The sequence below is a fragment of the Bos taurus genome, chromosome 17 (genome assembly GCF_002263795.3).
Source record: "Bos taurus isolate L1 Dominette 01449 registration number 42190680 breed Hereford chromosome 17, ARS-UCD2.0, whole genome shotgun sequence".
In the NCBI taxonomy this organism is placed as follows: domain Eukaryota; kingdom Metazoa; phylum Chordata; class Mammalia; order Artiodactyla; family Bovidae; genus Bos; species Bos taurus.
Genome location: NC_037344.1, coordinates 30,541,582 through 30,563,809, shown reverse-complemented (window position 1 = coordinate 30,563,809; position 22,228 = coordinate 30,541,582).

The window sequence follows — 22,228 nt, the reverse complement described above, 5'->3', positions numbered from 1 at the left end:
AAGCATCTTTGCATTAGGTGAGTCCCCAGTAACAAGCTATTGTGGATTGCAACATTTAGAAAAGGTATGGTAGAGATCATTGTCATCTATCTGTGCGATCTTGGGTTAAACATTGACCTTCTTTGGACCTTCATTTCTTTACAGGTAAAATTTTAAAATTCAACAATATTTTTTCCTAAGGACCACTGCAGCTCCAAAAATTTATTATAATGTTTAGAAATATGTACATGTAATTATAAAACCACTAATGTGCTACAGAGTAGAAATTTAAAGGAACCAGATTTAGTCCAATCTGTCTTAGACTGAGCTTTGGAGAAGTTGCCCCTTTTGTTTTATTTTCGTCTTTTTACAACTAGCATTATCCAAAATGAGTTTTATGTAACATTAATCCCATAAAATGCTTTGAGGGAAAAAAAAGAGCTCTATGGCATTTTAATTGGAATATTTTTGGTTATAAGAAGGAAAAAAAGTAACCATATTGAGAAAGGGGAGAATGTTTATAAGGAATATGGAATGTCACAGGGAACCTAAGGTCAAGAATGTGGACTTAGAAGCAGCTTGATCCACAGATTCAAATGCTCTTAGGACTCACTATCTTTTTCTCCCCTTGGTTTCATTTTTTTTCCTGGTAAGAACCAGGCTCCTTTCACTTCTACATGTTAGGAAAATAAAAGGTTATTAATAGATCCTGAGTGTTTAATTTACCTACAGTCAAGGCACCCAAGCAAGACTTCCCCCCTCTGTTTCAGTTCTGAATTCAAATATCCTGGGACAAAGACTCATTGGCCCTATAGGGTCAAGTCCTTCCTTAGGCAAAGTAGGAGAGGCAGAACCACACTGTAACATGACTGCCTTCTCACATGTAATTGGTGGAAGCGTCCTTGGCCCATAATCTCACAGGGGTCCACAGGGAACACTACCTTATTTTAGACACTTAGAGTCACAAAGCATAGCAACAGAATTAAAGGTGCAAAAATCCTAAAGTAAACTTTAAATTCACGTTCCTCAAAAAATTTTATAAAATTTTTAGAAAGATTTATATACGTAAGAGTATATGTGTATATATATGAAAGGGAAAGTGTTAGTCATTCAGTCATGTCAGACTCTTTATAATCCCATGGACTTGTAGCCCACCAGGCTCCTCTGTCCATGGGATATCTCAGGCAAGAACACTGGAGTGGGTAGCCATTCCCTTCTCCAGGGCATCTTCATGATCCAGGGATCAGACCCGGACCTCCCACATGGCAGGCAGATTCTTTACCATCTAAGCCACTAATATATATACATATATATTTTTTTTTTTGAAAATTGAAAAATTTTCCCCAGGTATTAATGTGTCACTTATTTCAACTGACTTTAATCCACTCCAACACATTCTGTGGCTCATCGGCATAATTAAACACCTGTGTGTCTGCATTGACACTCTGGGTGCTCTGGAAACCTAGTAAGAGGTGAGTTAGCTCCCAGAATGTTTTCAAATCTGGTGGTAATAAAGAAACATGAAGTACTCAGGTTTTTTAGATGAACTTCTGCTATGATAAATAACTAGTTCAGAAGCAATAAGATCAGAGAAAGGTATGATCTCTCTCTAAATTTTGCTAAGGGAGGACATCCTTTTTGCTATGGGAATAGCACTAACTCACAGGCCAAATCATAATAAAGCACTGCCTCTTTCCAAAGTAACATGTACTTTAGCACAGTGTGATAGATGACACATGACTGTTACTTGAAAGTAGAAAGGAGCGAGCACTTCTGGTTTGGGCATGAGGAAAGGCCTTAAAAGATGAGTAGTATTTTATTATGCAAACGTTGAGAAACCTCTATAGTGGAATTCTGAGGTCAGAGAAGAACATGTACAAAGGGACAAAAGTAAAAAGCTCAGGACACATCCTGGCATTGGTAAATTATGTAAACTGGCCATGAGCTACAGTATGTACCTGAAAATAACAGGATAAGGGGTAAAAGAGATTATATCTGAATTTTGAGAGCCCTTAAATGCTAATTTAAGAAACTAGAACTTCATTTTATAAGGAATTAGCAGACTCTGAAAGTTTTATGCTCTGTTTTGGTTTTTATTTTTATTTTCATTAAGGAACTGCTTTGTTCAAGATATTGTTTTAAGAAAATTAATGCATCAATGATGTGCTGGAAAAAGTAGAATGTACAGGAAAGAGAAGTTAGTCTCTCTTCCTTGATGTGGCAGATTGTATTTTCCAAAGATGGCTACATCAGTATCTCACATCCTCCATGGTCTTCTTAAAACGGCAAACTGGCATTACTTTCATCAATTGATGGGGTCTATATTTCCTCTCCTTTGAAGCAGAGTGAATCTTAGTGACTCCTTGACCACTAGAGTATAGCCAAACTAATGGGATGTGACTTCTAAAACTAGACCATAAAATGCCAAGCACTTCTGCCTCATTCTCTCCTGGGCTGGTAGCTCTTGAAACCCACCTACCATGCTCTGAAGTCCAACTAGAATGGTGTATCATAAGAAGAGGCCACAGTGTAGGTGTTCTAGCTGACAGTCCGAATAAGGCCACAGCCTACAACCAGCATCAACTCCAAGACATGAGAGCAGAAGCCTCCAGATGTTCCCAAATCCCAGCCACAGACTAATTCCTAGTCTTCTTGTCTTCCTAGCTGAGGCCCTAAACATTGTTAAACAGAACCAAACTAAATTGTGCAACTGCCTTGGACTAGGCAGTTCTCTGGGCTAAGTTAAACTCTCAGTGAGGGGCAAAGCTGCACACCATCAGTTTGGGAATCTGCATGGAGAACTCCAGAATCCACCGCTTGCATGACTCAGATGGACTCCTTCTCAAAGCAAATTCACCCCACCTAAAGAGTTTCCACCATATTCTGACTGGCCTTGTTTTCTGGGAAAACTTAACAAGAGAAGTGCTAATGAAACGAACTACAGCCCCACTGTTGCAACTCTTGAGGCTGTAACAGTTAATCAGCATTCCCCTTCCAACTGCCCTTATAAATTCCCCTCCATCCTGGCCTAGCAGCTCTAACTCATGCTAACTCTAATGACAGATGAACAACCCTCTGCTTTCCAAAAAGTGAACACATAGAACAAAATTCTCTTCTCTTGTCTCTAAAATGCACAATGAAATCACATTTTTCCTCCATTTACCCCTGGCCATTTCCAATGAGATACTTGGAGCACAGACTAGGCAGATTACCTGATAGAATGACCCAGACCTTCATCTCTGTGAGTCTGAATTTTGAGTTACTGTGCTCTTCTCAGGCTATGGCTGAGGGGTATGGGGGCACCAAGAGATGTCCAGATGGATATATCAAGTCCTAAATATCAAAAATATTATTCTCTGCCCATGTTGTCCAGCAGCAGCCCTATCTCTTCCTGATGATCAGGGTCATTTACCTCTGCCAGGGTGATGATTCCAGTTTTGTCTATTGTTTCCTTGCCACAAAAATCCTAAAGTGATCAGGGGTTTATCAAGCACTGTGCTTCTTTCTTGGAGATAGAGAAGATGCAAATGGTCGGTCCTTTACTTTGGAGGTGATATCACACAGCATGCCCATGTTAGAATCCAGAAAATTTGAAATGATATAGTGGGTACTTGAATCTTCATAGGGTTCATCTCATTCCTTCTGTTTAGAGCCTTCAAATGTATTTGCCTTTTCTGAGTAGTTCATTTCGTACAAACATCATGATACCATCAATGTAGCACCAATAAGACATAATAAGATATTCTATAAAATATCCAGGCAGTCCAGATACTCTGGACTATATTATGACAAAGGGCAGGAGAGTTAAGATCAATGTTAACTCTCTTCTCATGGAGAAAGATTAGAAAAGTATGCCATTATCAGTGAACGCAATTGCCTCTGATCTTTTTTAACAAGTTTATAGCACTGGGAAAGTTTTTGTGCTTCAGCATGTCTTTTATAAAATAAGGATTAAACATAGTATCCATTTCCCAATGTTATAACGATTTTTAAAATTAACATATATAAAATATCTAGCATAACTTCTGATAAAGAGAAAGTACACAATTAATAGTAACTTTGAAAATTGGTTAAGGTCAGACATTGTCAGTGTTCTTCATTGTCTTCAACTCATAAATATCTTTGCTTTTTTTATTTGACAAATTAAAAAAGTTGATACCAGCCTAAAGAGAGGTTTTCCCCCCTCTCTGTTTACTGTATTTTGATCACTCTACTTGAACTAATCAAAATAAAGATCTATGAACAAAGGGAGCCACAACCATTAACAGTTCAAAAACCCCAAGAATGTACCATACGAACACTCATAATCCATTTCCTCCATCCACCAGTCCACCTCAATCCTTGGATCATTTGAAGAAACTTTTTAAACAGCAAGAGAGTTCCAGAAAAACAACTACTTCTACATTATTGACTATGCCAAAGCCTTTGTGTGGATCGCAACAAACTGGAAAATTCTGAAAGAGATGGGAATACCAGATCACTTGACCTGCCTCCTGAGAAATCTGTATGCAGGTCAGGAAGCAACAGTTAGAACTGGACATGGAACAACAGATTGGTTCCAAATAGGAAAAGGAGTACGTTAAGGCTGTATATTGTCACCCTGCTTATTTAACTCATATGTAGAGTACATCATTAGAAATGCTGGGCTAGAAGAAGCACAAGCTGGAATCAAGATTGCTGGGAGAAATATCAATAATCTCAGATATATAGATGACACCAGCCTTATGGCAGAAAGTGAAAAAGAACTAAAGAGCCTCTTGATGAAAGTGAAAGAGGAGAGTGAAAAAGTTGGCTTAAAGCTCAACATTCAGAAAACTAAGATCATGGCATCCAGTCCTATCACTTCATGGCAAATAGATGGGGAAGCAATGGAAACAGTGATAGACTTTATTTTGGGGGGCTCCAAAAATCACTACAGATGGTGACTGCAGCCATGAAATTAAAAGACACTTACTCCTTGGAAGAAAAGTTATGACCAACCTAGACAGCATATTAAAAAGCAGAGACATTACTTTGTTAACAAAGGTCTGTTTAGTCAAAGCCATGGTTTTCCAGTAGTCATGTATGGGTGTGAGAATTGGACTATAAAGAAAGCCGAGTGCCAAAGAATTGATGCTTTTGAACTGTGGTGTTGGAGAAGACTTTTGACAGTCTCTTGGACAGCAAGGAGATCAAACCAGTCCATCCTAAATGAAATCTCCCTGAATATACATTGGAAGGACTGATGCTGAAGCTGAAACTTCAGTACTTTGGCCACCTGTTGTGAAGAAGTGACTAACTGGAAAAGACCCTAATGCTGGGAAAGATTGAAGGTGGGAGGAGGAGGTGACGACAGAGGATGAGATGGTTGGATGGCATCACCGACTCAATGGACATGAGTTTAAGTAAACTCTGGAAGTTGGTGATGGACAAGGAGGCCTAGCATGTTGCAGTCCATGGGGTCGCAAAGAGTCAGACACAATTGAGCAACTGAACTGAACTGAAACATTACTCACATGGTTCACATTCACAGTCTGCTGAGAGTTTTACTGCTAAATATACCTAGTCACATAATATGCCTCAATCCTAAAATGACTAGGTTTAAGAATTTATAGCAATCCTCCAATGACATTTATTTACTAAATACAGTTGACAAGTCTTGTTTCTATAATATTTGCTACACAGGCCACAGAAATTATATGACCAGCTTCCAACAGGAGTGAAGAGAGCATTGAATCTTCCTCAGCTACTGAAAGGGCTAAAATAGAGTCATCTGTTCTAAATCCTCTGGAATAACACAGAAAAAGATTGGTAAAATTTGCCCAACACTTGTTCAGGAGGGAGGTGGGAGGGGGGTTCAGGATGGGGAACACATGTACACCCATGGCTGATTCATGTCAATGCATGGCAAAAACCACTATAATATTGTAAAGTAATTAGCCTCCAATTAAAATAAATAAACTAATTTTTTTAAGAAAAGAGAGAACACTATTAAATTGAAAGTGGTATTATGTGTTCTTGGTTAAGTCCCGACTCTTATCAGTTAGGTATGTAATCTTGAGAAAGTTAACCACTGCTACCTTCCATTCCCTCAAATACAAAGAGAGAAGAACATTAATAGATTTGTTTTGATTTAATGAAATAACTCTTATAAAATCACAAACAATAGTTAATCTATAGTAACTATAATCGTATATGTGAGCTATAATTATAACAGCATATACGGTTAAAGTTACCATTTAAACTACCCGATTTGGGTTCTTTAAATGACTACTTTGTTGAATATCTGCTCTCCTTATGGTTTCACGGAATTTACCCAACAAATTTCTGAATAAGAAAGAAAACTTGATTTTAAAATCCTGCTTTATAAATAGAAACAACATGAACTTAATGCCTTATTGTAAAATAACAGCAAATCAATTAACACAGAAAACCCATCCAATCTGCTTATTAAATATTTTCTTTCCTTGTGTTTCTCAGCATAGAAAGCCCCACAACTGAACTGCACATTGGTAGAGGTGAAAAAACGTCTCCCTCGTTCCCATAGGCTTTGCTGTTTCATCTCTGTTTACATTTTTCAGATGCTAGGTCTATAGCTCCTCTGGAATATTTACCCATCTTTCTTGGGACTAATTTTGGCCCACCCTGTCTTTATATCATAGACTCCGATGGGAAGTAAGCAACACTAATTCATGTTAATATTAATGACAAACAGACTTTCCTCTGCTTTCCAAAGAGTGAACACATGGAACAAACATTCTTGCCTCCTGCCTCTAAAGCTCAGATGAAATCTCATTTCTCCTCCATATTCCCCTGGCCATTCTACTGAGATGCTATTAGGTGAATTGAACACATTTGTGGAAACTCTAAAACTGAGAAGCAATGCTTTAACTTCTTTTGTAGATCTCAGAAGGCTTATCTAAAGCTGATATGTACCCCAGGAAAAAAAAATTGTATTTTCAAAAGAAAAGAAAAAAAGAAAGCTCTTTAATCTCTTGCCTAGCTCCAGTGAAACCTAGCCAAGAAAATACTTCAGTCAGTAAAAATTAGTATGTGAAGGTACTTACTAAACAGAAAAAAATAATAATAATAATAACCTTGTTTCCAATTATAATTTTCAAGGTCTGATCAGCAATTAGTAGAAAAGTCAGGACTGCTTTATTGGACTTTCAAACTAAAAGTAAGCTGATATTTTTTTTCTTAATAGATCTGGACATTTTTTTTGGAAATAAAAATCAGTGCTGAGTAAGGAATTTTTATTGAAATTCTTGAAGAATTTTTCAACTGTGTAAGGACTGTGTTCAAGAATACAGTTTTAATGGATCTATTAAAAATAGTAAAACCAAAGTAAAACATGGATGTAACACATACATGATAAGGTTGCAAAATATAGCCTAATAAAGAAGTATTCACTTGGGTATTCTTTTCTTCATCTTTATCTGATTTACCAGTACTAGACTGACTCTTTGTGACCCCACAGACTGTAGCCTACCAGGCTCCTCCATCCATGGGATTTTCCAGGAAAGAGTACTGGAGTGGGTTGCCATTTCCTTCTCCAGAGGATCTTCCTGACCCAGGGATTGAACCCAGGTCTCCCACATTGTAGGCAGACGCTTTACTGTCTGAGCCACCAGGGAAGCCATTACATTTTGTACATGAATACTGTGATTAATTCACAAATACAGATTCACTATAGCAAAATAAGTGCATAAATATGCATCAAGTTTGGATCATTCTAGAATCAATTCATATTTGACCAGTATTTCAGTGTTTATCTAGCAACAGAAACTTTAAGAAAGCTCTTTAATCTCTTGCCTAGTTCCAGTGAAACCTAGCCAAGAGAATACTAATAAGAAAATTCATATAAATTATTTCATGTAAACTAGTGAGTTAATAGAAGGTTATGTTTAAGAGCATAGTCTCTAGAACCATACTGACTAATCTTACAATTTCAGGCTTATTATAACAAGTGTGACTTTGAACATACAAACTACTTAACCTCACTATGCCTCAATTTTCTCATCCAAAAATGGGGATAATAGTTTTAACTACTTTATATGGTGGTATAGAGATAAGATGAAATGTATATATGTAAAGTCTTAAGAATAGTGTTAATAAACTATTAGCTATTGTTAGTCTTGGAACGAATTTTTTTCTGACCTATTAAATAAGGAAATCAAGTTTAGTCATTGACTTGTCAAAATTTTCTAGGTACAGAATAAGAAATTTAACACTGTCCCATTCAGAAGAATGAGTACCAGATGTTGCAAACCAATCTAATTTGGTAATTCACAATTGTTGGGTTATTTGGGGTAGATATTCCTAGCTTTAATAAATTTCCTTACCTGCAGCCTTGATGTTGAGTATAATAATGCAATCAGTGAATATTGAAGACGAAATCATGCCAGATGTGCAAACTTTTGACAGTAGGAAGCCATAAAAATTACTAATGCAACTAGTTCTATAGGCTCAATGAAGGACCAGCTCTCTATAGGTTCAGGTATTCATCAGTATCCTGTATAAATAAGGTTAATGGAAGGCAGAAAAGCAATATCCTAGAGGCACGATTCAGAGACCCCAGTAGGAGTCAGGCAAAAAAACAAAATAAACAAAAACAAATAAAAACTCAGATAAGTGCACTCATATCATATGGGTTTGGGATCCTATTCTAAGGGACCATTCTCAAGGGATGTAGGCTATCAAGTTGACCATATTCTAAAATCCTATCCATGCAGGAGCCCTAGCTCAAAATAACTAGCCAATCACAGATCATCTTGAACATAACTAATTTTACCAATGACAAAACATTTCTACGTCCAACGCACTAATTACCACACCATCTGGTATTGGTCTGGAATAAAGAGAGCTGAAAGCTTGGATTAGACACCTCCAAAGTGTGGGAATGTGATTAGAGCCTTTCAAAAGCTTGCCAAATCTTCCCCCTACTGAGCATGTGTATTCCATACTTGGTTGTTTTTAATTTTAACTAACCATATCCCACCCCCACTATACAGATTATAACTCAGCACACACATACACACAACACTACTTATGCTGAAGTGTTTTAACTTGTGGACAATAAAATGTACTATTCTTTAATTCTCTAGAAATGTATTCTTTTTAACTGACATCTTGAGAGTTTACCAGTCGGTTTCTCTTATCTCCACTATCACACAGATCTTCAAATACTGGACTTCCATTTAGGCAGTAATCTTGCAACTGATACCAGTTTCAGTAAACACTCAAAGAAAACAAAACAACTATTCTATCAGATTGTAGTATTATGTCCAGTCTGTTCTTAGTTTTCTCTGTCTCCTCATGTCAATATATTTTTTATTTAACTTATTGAGACCTATAGTGTCTGACCCCATTTTCTAAGTTTTTTAACAAATGGAGTATGTAGAAGCTAGAAAAGGAATAGTGCCAAGTAAAGATACTCAAAAACTATTGAAAAATTCTCTCCGAATTTGCTCCCAGGCCCTCCACCACTCCTAACCCTACCTCAATCTCTTATTCAAATTTCCCTAAGAAGGATCAATCAGTTCAGTTCATTCAGTTCAGTCACTTAGTCATGTCCGACTCTTTGCGACCCCATGAATCGCAGCATGCCAGACCTCCCTGTCCATCACAAACTCCCGGAGTTCACTGAGACTCACATCCATCGAGTCAGTGATGCCATCCAGCCATCTCATCCTCTGTCATCCCCTTCTCCTCCTGACCCCAATCCCTCCCAGCATCAGAGTCTTTTCCATGAGTCAACTCTTCGCATGAGGTGGGGCATTCTTCTACTTACACTCCCTTGCAACTGCTTCCTCCTTTGAGGTTCTCTGACTCTACGCTTTCATGGATATCTACTATCTTCTATTCGACTCTTCAGTTTACTGCGGGGGTTCTGCTTTCTCTATTGACCTTAACTATTCATACTGCCTATGATTTACCCTCATTGTAAGTCTTGGTCTACATTCTTTTGATGAACTCATCCATTACCATCTGTGTCCTGAAAACTCCTCTATCTCTATCTGTAGGCCCACTTCTACCCATAGTTCTAAACCTATGCTAACTACTGATCAGTTTCTCTCCTCTCACTGGCAACTCATATTCAATATGGCGATACTGAACTCCACACCTCTCTTCCACTGGACTCCTCTATCACTCTCAACCCAGTGTCTTCCCTTCTGTTTCCAATTTCTGAAGTTGAAATCACCATTCTCTAATCCCAAATAGAAAGCATAGTAATCTTTCTAAGTACAACATATTTTCCTTATTTCTCCCATATAGTTAGTAAACAATTCCTCTTAATTTTACACACTGATTTTTTTTTTTTTTTGGTTCTGCCTCCTTTTATTCTTAATGTCATTAAATTAGTTTTCAGTTTTTGTCATTTCTTATCTGGATTACTGTAGTATTCTAAATATTCTGCTTCTACACTTCCCTTTCCCTCTGGTTCTTTCTGTCCCAACACCAGAGTGACCTTAAATTCAAATTAAACGAGGCCATACCTCAGATTTTAATGATTTAATCAGTACTCTAGTAGATTAAACTCCAAGCCCTTTAGTGTGTGTATGAGGTATTTCATGAATTGACCATCTGACCCTTAAATCATACCTCTCATTTAACACATGGATTTCCTTGAAGAAAGTAAAATATGCCATATTCCCTACACCCTACTCACATGCTGTTATAATACAGACTATCCATTCCTCTTAACTCTCACTTTGCTTAGATCTGTTCTAATTTCATTGTTTTAGCCAAGATTTTACTTTTTCCAGGAAGTTTTCTCTTACATTCCCAGTGGATTCAGAGACCCTCCAAAAGATGCAAACCATATTTCTGATCTCACTGAATTATGGTTCATTTGTCTATTTTTCCCACTAGAATCTTTAAGGAATGGCACTGACTCCCCAGGGGACTTAATGTAATGGTTAATATTAAGATGACATTAAACAGCTGTATAATGAGTGATTATCATATAGCCAGAGAGATGAAGAATACTTGTGGGTTCCCTGATGCTCAGCATCCAGCTGATAGGCTCACAGAGAGGTTTGATTAGTCTCTTGATTTAATGTATGTCCTTTAAGGATTTGGCCCCATAAAATTGACATATACAAAACTTTGCTCCTAGTCATTATTTAAGTCTATTTGCGTGTGTGTGCTGTCATGTCTGACTCTTTGCAACCCCATGGACTGTAGGACTGTAGCCTTGCCAGGCTTCTCTGTCCATGGAATTTTCCAGGCAAGAATACTGGAGTGGGTTGCCATTTCCTCCAGGGAATCTGCCTGACCCAGAGACTGAACCCACGTCTCCTGCTCCCACATTGGCAGGCAGCTTCTTTACCACCAAGCCACCTGAGAAGCCCATTTAACACTGTCTACACTTCATAATTGATTTAAAGTATGACTAAAGGAACTGACTCATTCAGTTAACTCACAAGTATAAACAAGTAACTTAATGAAAATATTCTTGTCAAACTTCTATCTCAAATAAAGGACTGGAGATAAATCTGGTGATTTCTGATGAAGTCATTAATTTCAAAGCTTATGAGTGCTGAGCTAAAAAGTAATAACAGCTATTATTCTTCTGATGTTTACTCAATTTTGTGTATTGGGTATTGCACACCAGTGGCATTTCAAAGGAGGGCAATTTTGCCCTCCAGGGAACATTTGTCTATGTCCAGAGACACTTCTGGTTGCCACCAGTGTGACAGTGCTACTGGGATCCAGTGTGTAGAAGCCAGGAATGTTGCTGAACACCCTACAATGCATAGGGTGGCCCCTACAACAAAGAATTATTTGGCCCCAAGTACCCATAGTGCTGAGGTGCTGAGATTGAGAAATCCTGTTTAACCCATAGAAACCCTGTACAATGAGATGGTATTAATTCTAAGTTACAATGAAGAAAATAAGACCTTGAAAAATATTCAAGGTTACTTATCTAATAAGTGGTGGAAACAGAATTCAAATCACTGTCTGTGGAACCCTAAACTCATACTCTCTCCAATATAGTACAGCCTCCACCCAAAACCATGCATTGGTGAAGGAAATGGCAACCCACTCCAGTATTCTTGCCTGGAGAATCCCAGAGAAAGAGGAGCCTGGTAGGCTGCCATCTATGCGGTCGCACAGAGTCAGACATGACTGAAGCGACTTAGCAGCAGCAGCAGCCAAAATACTTAATAACTATCATTTTTTCATGTATCCATTCTCTCTGCTATACATGTACATGTAAGACTGAGTCACTTTGCTATGCACCTGAAACTACTACCATCACGCTGTTAATCGACAATATTGCAACACGAAATAAACAGGTTTTAAAAAGCTATCATTTTTAGATAAAAAGATAACTGTGCTGCATGTGGTTATATATATATACATTGTGCAATCATTTCTTCCAAAATAAAATACAGAAAAGTTTAAAGTAATTGCAGATCACTTCTTTAAAGGCAACTCTCAGAAACATGTGGACTCTGTACATCTTTTGTTTAAATTTAGATTAGAAATGATTTTGTTTCTGGTTAGTACTGTTTCTTTCTAAATTATTTAATTCAGCAATAAAGTTGTTAAAATGTAAAATTTGAAATTAATTAAATTTATATGCATGCATGTGCATTATCTCTAATTCTCAAAACAACCTGTTAAAGTAGGTGTCATTTTCCCCATATTACAGGTAAGAAACAATATTTTGTGCCAATGAGCTCAGTTAGTCTATGGAAAAGACTGGGGAACAAACATGTTGAAAAAGCTTCCACTGGTTTTAAGTTATCACTAATTACCCAAAGAACTTTCAAAAAACTCCAATAATCCAGATCTAATTTTTTAGAAAATGAGAATCTATTCACTTTTTCATAATCATGCCAGTTTTCTCTACCCAAGTATCTTTTTAACATGACCAGCTATAAGCTTCCTTTTTATAGTTTTACTCCATTAATTTTGCCATTAAATTGTTTAAAGGCAAACCATCGGATTAGCCCATGATTGTACACGAACAATGTTCCCTATGAAGAGTAGAGTTTTTATAATTATTGTTAATAGTACTCTTTTTGCAATCATTAGTGGTTTGAGTTTCAATATACAATATTTGCTTAACATACTATTCATGCTATTCATACCTTATCATTTTTCTATTAAAATAAATGATAAATTAACTTTCTATGTAATAAACATAATATACAAGGAACTTTCTGGAGTACATGTACTCAAGCAAGCTGATTAAAAATAGAAATTAATGGCACCAGTTAGTATGTTTAGCTATCTTCTCTTAGAAAGGATTTCTCGTAGTTCAGTTCTATTTAGTCACATGATTGAAACAATAAACACAATCACATGCACATGTATAGATATCATGGTGTGCATTATCTCCAAGTTTCCTGGAACAGCACACGTTTAATTAATTTATCATAAAGACATCATGCTGCTGCTGCTAAGTCACTTCAGTCGTGTCCGACTCTGTGTGACCCCATAGACGGCAGCCCACCAGGCTCCCCCGTCCCTGGGATTCTCCAGGCAAGAACACTGGAGTGGGTTGCCATTTCCTTCTCCAATGCATGAAAGTGAAAAGTCAAAGTGAAGTCGCTCAGTCGTGTCCGACTCTTAGCGACCCCATGGACTGCAGCCTACCAGGCTCCTCTGCCCATGGGATTTTCCAGACAAGAGTACTGGAGTGAGGTGCCATTGCCTTCTCCCAAAGACATCATACACATATACAAATACATATAAACACCTATAGAACATATTGTTGCTATACATGTGTATGTGTGTTTTCTATGATAAATTAAAGAAAGGGAATAAAAAAAGGCACAACTAAAGCAATAAATGTTTTAAGTGTTTGCTTTCAAGCTAGAAAAGAGAATTTTATCTTTCATCACCCAGTTCTGAAAAATTCCAAGGATAAAGCTTGAAACAGCAATAGGAAAGGTGATTCAAAAGAATATACAAGTGATACAGCTGATACAAGATATAGGTGATACAAGAATATCTTAAAATGTTGCTCTTTTAACCATAAGAATTCTTTAGAAACACATAAAGTTTGAGCACTGGGCTCTCTCTATGATCCATTTATACCTCTCCTGTGCCATCTAGTGTTTTTAGATGATTATTATGAATCAAGAATCTAGAATAACCTAACACTTTAGTTGACCACTCAGCTTGTGTGCATGGTCAGCCCCAGGCAAGCAAACAAATAACTTAAACTTGGGCTGCAAAAGGGTGGTTTTACTGGGTTACAAAAAAAATTTGCAAATGAACAGGACATTAATAGCAAGGGAAGAAGGCTTTAAAGTTCAGAAATTGTGGCTAACAGATACTGAGAAAATAATGCATAATGGAGCTACTGAATCTTATTAGATTCCATATACAGTATAATAGAAGTAGAATTTTGATCTGAGTTTGCACATATGCGTGGGTGGAGCAGCCCACCAAGGCTCCTCCATCCACAGGATTCTCTAGGCAAGAATACTGGAGTGGGTTGCCATTTCCTTCTCCAGGACTCTCCATTGGTTCCCAGCTAACGCAGCTCTTTCTTTACATTATCTTAACTGATCCTCACAAGCTCCAAGTTAGGAAACTGAGTCTTAGTTAGATAAGTGCATGTAACTTGCCTGAGGTCACAAGAGCTCATGAATGACAGATCCAAATTCAGTAACCAACACTGAGATTCATGCTCTAAACCACTCCCTCCTCTCAGTGATGGAGACTGAGAGAGAGTGTATCACAAAGTCAAACCCCCTGATTTAAGGAAACTTCTGTATGGCCTGGGGAATTCTATTCAATACTCACTAGTGGCCTATATGAAAAAAGAATCTTTTTAAAAAACGAGTATATAAATGTATATGTATAACTGATTCACTTTGCTGTACATGTGAAACTAATACAATGCTGTAAATCAACTATACACCAATAAAACTTTTTAAAAGATAAATAAGCACCACAGGTGTAATATATAGCAGATAAATGTAATTAACACTGTTGTTATATGGTATATATGAAAGTTGTTAAGAGTAAATCCAAGGGCAATGCTTGGAATTGTTCTTCTACCTTTCACCCTAAATTCCAATTTACTGAAATAAAATACATTTTTCATTTCTGGAGTAACAGTCTTTATCTGGTACTGTCCCTAATCTGTCCACTTTGATTCTGCTAAAAATTATTCTCAAACAGATAAGTGTCCAATAAAATCCTACCCTTAGAAATCCTGTTTTCTTTGTTGTTCTCTTCCATTCTGGGATTTTTACCTGACCTTCTTTTCACATGTATTTCTTAGTACACAAGCCCCAGCTGGGAGGCCATTCTTCTTTGAAGAACTGGTCACTAATGCCTTTCACCATATTCCTCTTTCAGAGATGCCACTATGGACTGAATTTTGTGTCCCCCTAAAATTCATATACTGAAGCTACCCTTGATATGATGGTAGCTGGCGATAAGATCTGATTATCTTTAGAAGATAATCTGATTTAGAGGAGTTCATAAGGTTGGGAATCTCATGATGGAATTACTACCCTTTTAAGAAGAGACACCAGAGATCTGTCTCTCTCTTTATGCCATGTGAGGACACAGTGAGAAGACGGCTGGATGCAAATCAGGAACAGAACCACACAGATCACCAGGACTCAACCACACTAGCCCTCAGACTTTGAACTTCCAACTTCCAAAACCATGTGGAAAAAAGTTTTTGTTGTTTAATCCATTATATTTTGTTGTAACAGCCCAAGCAGGCTAATACAGATGTACAATCCACATAAATATGCCCAAAATTAGGTTCTGGGAGTCAGTATCTACCAATGTACATTTTACAACAATTAAGGTCCAGTTTTATATATAATGCCAGGTAAGACACTGCCTCCCATCTAGAGGGTCAACTGTTAGTCTACAATAACTTTGGAGAGAAGGAAAGTTTTGCTTCAAACAGGAGTGCCTACAGAGACTAGAACAAAGAAGTCACATAAACATCAGTCTAAGCAACACACACAGAATAGATGTAGAGAAAAGTCGAAATCAAAAACCAGTGATGCAAGAGACAAAGGATAATCAAGTAAGTAAAATGAGCAGTGATACATTAGTATTGAGAAAGAAATGTACAGATTTTTGCTTCCTTTAACAGCCAATTACCAATAATCCAGTATTGAAGCAAAGGCCTATTCCCTATTTATAGGGAAGCCATAAAGACCTACCCCTGACCTGAGGGCCACAATTTTTCACCTGAAAACTAAGAGAATAAATTAAGGACTTATTGACCCAAGTCACACAGACTTCTGTGAGATCCATACATGGAATTCAGAGTGTTATTATCTTTTGAAATGGTAACCCACTCCAGTATTCTTGCCTGGAGAATCCTATGGACAGAGGACCCTGGCAGGCTACAGTCCACAGGGTCACAAGAGTAGGACACGACTTAGCGACTAAAGAGAGAGAGATATCTTTTGAAACTTTAATAAAAATTATGGCTATGTGTACTTTTCTGTAGAACACAAAATTATACACACACACACACACACACACACACACTTACATATTATTCTTGGAAGAGAATCTGGAGTTTTCATTAGCTTCTCAAAAAAAGATTATTTATACCAAAATATTTTAAAACAAAGACCCAGAGGGCTGGTATAGGGAGGGAGGAGGGAGGGGGGTTCAGGATGGGGAACACATGTATACCTGTGGCGGATTCATGTTGATGTATGGCAAAACCAATACAATATTGTAAAGTAATTAACCTCCAATTAAAATAAATTTAAAAAAAAACACTAAGATATAGAAAGTGGTGTCACTGGAGGCACTTGATTTAAAGGAGAAAATGATAAAAAAAGAAAAAACATCCCCTTAATGGGATGTAGAGCAAGGCTCCAACCCCAGGTGAGAGGAACCAAAATGTCAAACTAAAAAGAAACCTCTTAACTGAAAGTTCAAACAATGCCTCAGCGGTAGAGACTAGGGTAAAAGACCAGTCCTTATAACTGGGTCAATGTGCAAAAAAAGGAAAGAATGACTACTAACCATTAGACAGAATCCAGGGTTTATCCAAGGGAACCAAATTCCAGACCTAAGGAGATTCTCAGAAGCTCAACATGCATAGAGGTGCTCCAGACATTATGTCTATAAAGTGAAGTCGCTCAGTCATATCCAACTCTTTGCAACCCCATGGACTGTAGCCTACCAGGCTCCTCCATCCATGGAATTTTCTAGGCAAGAGTACTGGAGTGGGTTACCATTTCCTTCTTCAGAGGATCTTCCTGACCCAGGGATCGAACCCTGGTCTCCTGCATTGCAAGCAGACACTTTACCATCTGAGCCACCTGGGAAGCCCCTTCACACTATTCCTCTCCCTTATGTCTGTGGAAAGTATATAAACTCTATCCCCTCCAGATTCTTAGAGGGGATTAAGAGCAACTACATAATCCCTGGTGGCTTAGATGGTAAAGAGTCCACCTGTAATGCAGGAGACCTGGGTTCGACCCCTGGGTTGGGAAAATCCCCTGGAGGAGAGCATGGCAACCCACTCCAGTATTCTTGCCTGGAGAATCCCCACGGACAGAGGAGCCTGGAGGGCTACAATTCATTGGGACGCAAAGCGTCAGACACAACTAAACAACAGCATACAACACACAAAATTCCTACCTAAGGCAGTGGTTGTGAGTGAGCCTTCAAGGACCTGTGGTTGGAGGAGTAAGGCAAGCTTAGGAGACGAAATAGAGCTAGCACCACAGAAGGAAAACCTTCAGGACCTTGTGCCTTGGGTTCCTTTGCTTTAGTCCTAGGATTTTCTAAGGAAATAATATTCTATTTGATGTATTTTAAGTTCATTCACTTTCCTTGACCTTTATCATCTAGATATAGGAGCGAATTACAGGTCTTCAAAGATATACCTCAGTGTAGTTGATCAAACAAATGGCCATTCTAAAAGGCCATTAGTAGTATATCAGACGGTCTTTTCCACCTGTGAGTAGAAAAAAGCAGAATTTTAATCATGTTATAACTAAACCCATATTCTCTTTAAAGCAGAAGGATTATCTTTAATTTCCAAAGGGCCACAAGTAGGGGGAAATATCCAGAATTCAGCGTTCATGATTGACTTCTCACAATTTTTTGCTATTAACAATTTCACTTCATAGATGGTCTTCATTACCCTATACATAAAGGGTAGCAGCAAAGAACACAAAGCTTTGAGTGTAGCCCAAAGCCCATTAGTTGAAAAGTGTCAATGTTTTATGGTTTCAAGAAACTGTATAAATTGCCCTTATTTGTGTAAGTTCATTTTCCAAATGTGTGAACACAAATGTCTATTGTCTATGTGGAAAGTTCACGCTGAGCTACAAGTGAATCCTACAATTGAGCTCTGAGCTAAGTGACAGCCTCTGCCAAGCTAGCCATTTTGGTAAGTGGTCCTAAACTTGATACAGAGGCAAATAATTTTTTATTGTTTTCCCAGGGGGAGAAAACTCTTTTCAAACAGCACAGACCAGCAACAATTCTTTTTAATTCTTGCTGACATTGCTTTTTTCTTTTTTACACAAAAGAATGTAAGACTGTAATTTTTAACTTCCTTTTTTTAAAACTGTGCAAAAGACCTATTAACCTGTGTCCTTAAAGCCCTGCCTTATTCTGTTGTGCATATCATTAAAATCTTCCTCCACTCTGCTCAGCAATTTCTCCTTTCTAAAGCAGCATGGTCATTTGTTGTTTATATTTCCAGAGAACTCCACAGGGAGACCAGCTCACACAGCTTCAGCCTATTGCTTAGAATGAGTGTGAAGGTTAAATACTTCTGTCTTCTTAGTCACTTAGCATACTTTCAAAGCTATTTTAGGTAGAACATAGCCTTAGAGAAGCTATTTAATTGGTAATAAATCTTTTGATTTATTCTCCCATCAAGAACTAATAACTAGCAGCAGGGATACTCATGATGATGCAATTGTTCTGCATCACATGACTCTGCATATGTAATAAAACTGAATAGAGCTAGATACACAGACACATACATGCATACAGGTGAGTCCACAAAAAACCCATGGATCTAAATCAGGCTGATGAATTATATCAATGTTAATTTCCTGGTTATGATATAGTATTATACAATATATATTCAAGATGTAACCACTGGAGGAAATCAAGTGAAGGAGGTATGGATCTCTTTAGCTTATTTCTCAAAATTGCATGTGAATCTAAAATTATCTCAAAATAAACAGTTTTTAAAAATCATTAACAGATTGTACATTTTGGAATGTTTTAATTTCATCACCTAAAAAAACGTTCTTTCAGAAATATTTAAAAGACAAGAAAAATTTGCAACATAGCTAGTAACAATCACCTTGGCTCTGACACACGATTATGAATTGCCACTACCAGTAAGGGGGCCCCAAACCCCTTCACAGAGCCAGTACACGTCATTTTTAATTTTCTGATTTTAAAAAGCTAACCTGGTTTTGATTATGTGCCTGATTTTGGCTGCAACAGGATCTCCAGTTGGCTTCTGAGTTTTCCAAGGTAGACTCACCAATCATTCTAATTTCATTTGTGTGTTCATATGTGCCAGGTCACAGCCATGATGGAAGGAGATTCACATTAATTTTACACACTCTACTTCTCACAAACACAAATGGTTACAGAAAAGACATATTAGAAGTGGATGTCTCTCTAGGGTATTAAGATAGAGATGTCCTGATCAGCAGATGCAAACTACTACATATAGACTATATAAACAACAAGATCCTACTATATAGCACAAGGAACTGTATCCAATATACTGTGGTAAATCATAATGGAAAAGAATATGAAAAAGAATGCAATTTTTGTGTTGTTCAGCTGCTAAGTCATGTCCAACACTTGCAACCACATGAACTGAAGCACACCAGGCTTCCCTGTCCTTCACTGTCTCTCATACTTTGGGCAGACTCATATCCATTGAGTTGATGATGCCATCCAACCATCTCATCCTCTGTTGAGCCCCCAGTCCACACCCTTTCTCTCAATCTTTCCCAGCATCAGGGTCTTTTCCAATGAGTCGTCTCTTCACATCAGGTGACTAAAGTATTGGAGCTTCAGCTTTACTGTCAGTCCTTCCAATGAATATTCAGTGTTGATTTCCTTTAGGACTGACTGGTTTGATCTCCTTGCTGTCCAAGGGACTCTCAAGAGTCTTCTCCAGCGCCACAGTTTGAAGGCATCAATTCTTCGGCACTCAGCCATTTTTATTGTCCAATTCTCACATCTGTACACGACTACTTAGAAAAACCATAGCTTTGACTATATAGACTTTTGTTGGCAAAGTAATGTCTCTGTTTTTTAATATGCTGTCTAGGTTTGTTATAGCCTTTCTTCCAAGGAGCAAGCATCTTTTAATTTCAAGGCTACAGTCAGCATCCACAGTATGTACATATATGTATAACTGAATCACTTTTCTATACAGCAGAAATTCACACATTATTAACCAACTATTCTTAAATAAAACATTTTTGAAAAGAAGATATGTCTTCTAAGTTTTTCTCTTGCAATTTTCCAAAACTAATTCTTGTGGCCTATATGATATATATAGGAAACATTTATGAGTTCAACTAAAAAAAAATGAAGATGTCAACTAAATTTTCTAGCATTACAGTTAGATCCCAATAATACTCTGAAAGGAAACTGCTTTAGAAAATTTTATATCCTAGTTTCTGCCATCCTGCCTCTACCGTCTCCAAAGTTCTGCAAATTAAAGAGACACAATCTCATTTCATCTTTAAACTTGAAACATAAGGAAGCTTCATTTCCTTAAAAGTAATCTCCCCTTCTAAAAATCTGGACACTTTTCAAAAGCAGGATTGTGAAGATTTGGCTTCAAACTTCTCAACATGTTAATCAGACTTGTTCAGTTAGAACTGTCTAGGACTTAAAGAAAAACAAATGCAGGCTGTGTCTAAATTTTTTACAAAATCATGCATTCATGCCAGAAAACAGCACAGAACTACAAATTCAAGCAAAATAATCAGCACTTGCAGCTGCAAGAGGGCTAGCAATTTTTTTTCAAATGCACTCCATAGATAAAGTGATCCAAACAGGCACTTACAGAGTACCAATTCTGATATAAGAAGAAAAAGAATGAGGCTGGAATATGGGTCTTTGTTTTCCTCAGTGGGGTCTATTTTCAGATACCATTTTCCTCCCTTGCTCAAAATAGCCATTATGATTCCAGAAATAATGATTAATAATACATTGAATCCCAGGCTCTGCCTTCTCAAGTGATAACTTGCAAGTAAGGACCCTCTTATCCACACACCCTGAGTTGTATGTAAGAGTAAAAGCCACAACAGTACTTCAAACACTATAAACATCTAAGATAAAAAGTATCATACTATTAAATCTTCTATAACATGAAAAGAGGGAAAGTTAAACAAATTACTGAAAAACCTAAAATACAGCTATTTTAAGTTAAATATTGCTACTTTTATTCATATAAAACTTATATTTACATTAGTTTACACTTACATGTGCATGCACACATATGTTACAGAAAAATACATTAAGCAGGCAATATAACGGAGAAGGCGATGGCACCCCGCTCCAGTACTCTTGCCTGGAAAATCCCATGGACGGAGGAGCCTGGTAGGCTGCAGTCCACGGGGTCGCGAAGAGTCGGACACGACTGAGCGACTTCATTTTCACTTTTCACTTTTCACTTTCATGCATTGGAGAAGGAAGTGGCAACCCACTCCAGTGTTCTTGCCTGGAGAATCCCAGGGACGGGGGAGCCTGGTGGGCTGCCGTCTATGGGGTCACACAGAGTCGGACACGACTGAGGTGACTTAGCAGCAGGCAATATAAAAAATCCTTAGCCAATTCCTAGCAATTGTTTTTTTGTGGTCATTCTAAATTGCTTAGACATCATATCAATTGCCTGCTTTAACATTGCAGAATATGTACAAAATAAAAGCCTAATCTGTTTTAATAATTTCCCAGAGATGATTTTGGAGAAGGCAATGGCAACCCACTCCAGTATTCTTGCCTGGAAAATCCCATGGACAGAGGAGCCTGGTAGGCTGCAGTCCATGGGGTCACTAAGTCAGACACGACTGAGCAACTTCACTTTCACTTTTCGCTTTCATGCACTGGAAAAGGAAATGGCAACCCACTCCAGTGTTCTTGCCTGGAGGATCCCAGGGACAGGGGAGCCTGGTGGGTCACACAGAGTCGGACACGACTGAAGTGACTTAGCAGTAGCAGCAGAGATTATTTTATATTACCATAACTGTTCATTATGTTTGTTGCCTTTATATCAACAGAAAGCATGCACTGGATAAACTAA